Source organism: Lactuca saligna, chromosome 1, assembly GCF_052625555.1.
Source record: "Lactuca saligna cultivar CGN05327 chromosome 1, ASM5262555v1, whole genome shotgun sequence".
Classification (NCBI taxonomy): Eukaryota; Viridiplantae; Streptophyta; class Magnoliopsida; order Asterales; family Asteraceae; genus Lactuca; species Lactuca saligna.
The window spans coordinates 16,183,467-16,187,133 of NC_136417.1; the positions used below are offsets into that span (position 1 = coordinate 16,183,467).

The following is a 3,667-nucleotide window of genomic DNA, read 5'->3' on the forward strand; positions in this document are numbered from 1 at the left end:
CTAGGGTTTATGCGTTTTCTAAGAATCTACCACTATCATCATCTTCTTTCTTTGTTCTCAATCATATGTTGTATTTTACCATTGTGTTTACAATATTTTGAACGTGATTTGTAAAATTGTCGGATTTATGGTTTTGGAAATATATTTTTCATTATATTATGATATAATATTCGATTAGATCTGGTTGGTTCTGGAAACAAAATGTTAATTTGACTTTTGAGTTTCATAATATTTTAGAGGGATAATGTCATAAAAAACCTTAAGTTTAGCAGAAAATATCGGTTTTACCCTTCGGCAGATTTTTGGTTCGTTTATACAGCAAATTTGTCATTTTTTTGTTGGTTTTGCCCTTGTTACCTGTAATAGCAGGTTTCCAGGTTATTATGAAATTTTTTTATGCAAAAAAACCCTTAAGTTTACAAATATTTTGCAAAAAAACCCTTAAGATTATAAACATATAAAATATAAATATATATTCAAAATTTTATAAAACTAAATAGTTTTCTACTGAAATATATTTTTAGCTTTACATACGGTAACTTTTATATTTGTTTGATATAAACTTTTTATATTTAAATTTTAAAAAACTTACCTAGTTTTAACAAAATTTGAATATATTTCTTAATTAATACTTCAACTTTTCAAAAAAAATTAAAAAACATTTGTTAGTTAATAAGTAATTATGCTAAAATAGTTCTTATGAATAATATGGTATCATGTACATTCAATTAATTTTTTTAAAAGGTAAATAAAAATATTTTATATGTTTAAAAGGTCTGTATTTTAGAAATACTAACATATCGTATTTTTTATATGTTTAAATACATAGTAATATTATCATATTTTTTTTATAAAAATATCATAAACATGTTAAACATCAAAAATAAATATAAACATTTTAAACATATAAAATATAAATATATTTGTCTAATTTATTATATAAATATATTTATTTTTATATAAAATATGATAGTTTATTATTTCTGAAATTCAGACCTTTTAATCATATAAAATATTTTTATTTTTCTTTTAAAAAAAATTAATTGTATGTAACTAATGTTATATTATTATTAACTGACAGACGTTTTTTAATGTTACTTTGAAAAGTTTAAGTATTAATTAATAAATATTTAAATTTTGATAAAACTAGGTAACTTTTTAAAAATTTAAATATAAAAACATTATATCAAACAAATATAAAATTTACCGTACATAAAGTTAAAAATATGTTTCAGTAGAAAACTATTTAGTTTTATAAAATTTTGAATATATATTTATATTTTATATGTTTATAATCTTAAGGGTTTTTTTGCAAAATATTTGTAAACTTAAGGGTTTTTTCGCAAAAAATAATTCATAATAACCTGGAAACCTGCTATTGCAGGTAACAAGGGCAAAACCGACAAAAAAATGATAAGTTTGCGGTATAAATGAACCAAAGATCTGTCGAAGGGTAAAACCGATATTTTCTGCCAAACTTAAGATTTTTTATGACATTATCCCTATTTTAGATGAAGTGGGAAGGATAAGAAAAAACCTCTCTTCGCATGTGTTGTAATCTATCTGGTAAGCTTTTTGGTTATACGTTCACTACATCTTTTTTCTCTTTGATCTTCATGAAAATGTTATGTGTACTTAGAGATATATTGATTCGGTTTAAGGCTGGGAGAATGATTTAGTTGAAGGATTTATCCTGCTGAAGAATTAGTCTAATAAATATGGCTTGCAAATTCTATCCACCGAGTGCTCGATATAATGCCAAGGTGAGTTACAATTTAATGTTTTGACTTTTTATGTAATATGATGAAGATCATTGGTCAAAGAATTCGACTTTAGGTTTGTAGGACACTCTGACCAGATCTTATGTAGTGAAACTTGTTTGAGGAACTGAATCTCTCTCCAAAGTTCTTCTTTGGTTGAGGAAGTGATTCGTTTCGTTAGTAGGTATCTTCCAAAGTGAGTGACATTTCTAGGAACTTTATTATTCAAGAATGGTTTAGAAATGATTGGTTCATAAAATGATTGAAACAAGAGCTTAAGTTTTTAAATACCTTCTCTGTTTCTTTAAATTTTTAGATAGAAACGAATTTTCAATTTGTTTTTGTCCAGGTCTAACAAATATTTTTATGTGTGATTTCGATACTCATGATCTTCTTTCTGACAAGTTAATTGCATTCGTTTCTTTATTTTGAGAACTAGATGTTCGATTTCAATTTTAAAATTCTCAAATCCAAAATCAAATGTAAACCTTCGATTCCCTGCTGCTAAATTTGATGTTATTCTTGTGGACCTACCTTGGGAGGAATATGTTCATCGAGCTTCCAGTGTTACTGATCATATGGAGTATTGGACTTCTGAGGAAATTATGAATCTCAAGATTGAAGTGAATTATTTTTTATAATTAATTTTAATTATCAGGTTATTAATTGTTTATTTTGATTAATTTCCAGGCTATAGCTGACACACCATCTTTTTTGCTTCTCTGGGTTGGTGATGAAGTCGGTCTTGATTAGGGTTGACAATGTCTAAAGAAGGTATTAAACTATTAATCATTTCAAAACAAAATTATGGTTTTTTTTTTTTTATCAAAACATTCAATCATTTAATTAAATATGTAAATCAATTTTCCTTTGTAGCGGGGGTTTCTTAAATGTGAAGATATACACCTGGATTGCACCATGATTCACATACTTTGTTTCAACGCTCAAAGGTTGGCAATTGGCAACCGAAATTACCTTTTTGTCCTCCATAATATTTTATAAAAAATAATTAACGGTGAAATTTTCGTTAAAGGATCATTGCTTGATGGGCATAAAAAGAATTGTACGTCACATCACAGAATGTCATATAATCCATGCCAACGTTGATACAAATGTAATTATCGTCGAGGAGCCTCTAAATGGTCAGTCAGTATATATATTATTAATAACAATAATAAAGTATATTTATTATATGTTATATAATTGTCATTTTTTAATAAAAAAGTTATTGAAAATGCAGGTTCAACTGCAAAACGTGATGATATGTACCGAATTATCAAGCATTTTTCACTTGGTTGCTGAAGGCTTGAGCTTTTTGGTGATGACCATAATATCAGGTCTCGCTGGTTAAGTGTTGCTAAAGATTTATGCTCTTTAAAATTCAATTCTAATGTACATTTTTTTCTTCCAATTTTGCCCTTTTGTCTTTTTTTTAAGTATCGAGTAAATTACCATAATATTTGCATTTTTTGAAATCTTTCAGGGGTATATTCGTAATCTTTCAGGGATATATTCATCTGGTCATGATGTTTAAACAACTCTTTCATTTTCTCTTTCATATACACACATAATTACATTGCATCTTTTAGACACTGGTTTATGGATTTCTTTCAATTTTCGTTCAATTTTATTATGTGCATTATTATGTATGTATAATGAATTTCCTGGATTTGTGGAGGCTTATACGTAGGTGTGTCAATTTATGACACGAAACGAAATTGGGACGAAATCAAAATTCGAATTCATTTTCGTGTCGTGTTCGTGTCAAGTATAAAAACACGATGTCGTGTCGTGTTCGTGTTTACAAATCCACACGAAATTGACACGATTAAGCATGTGTTTGTCGTGTTTGTCGTTTTTATCGTGTTATATATGATTAAATATGAATTAAATAAAATAACAGTTAT

General features: G+C 26.7%; 1 long non-coding RNA gene across 2 annotated transcripts; it reads left to right on the forward strand.

Moving 5' to 3' along the window:
• The first annotated feature begins 1,484 nt into the window (after positions 1 to 1,484).
• LOC145048425 (uncharacterized) lies at positions 1,485 to 3,419 on the forward strand. 2 transcript variants are annotated; one of them, XR_013682866.1, is made up of 6 exons: positions 1,485 to 1,566; positions 1,662 to 1,763; positions 2,451 to 2,534; positions 2,637 to 2,710; positions 2,794 to 2,902; positions 3,001 to 3,419. It is a non-coding gene; the product is annotated as an uncharacterized LOC145048425 (long non-coding RNA). The 2 variants fall into 2 exon arrangements; XR_013682865.1 differs by lacking the exon at positions 1,485 to 1,566 and having other exon boundaries at positions 1,576 to 1,763.
• Positions 3,420 to 3,667: the final 248 nt, after the last annotated feature.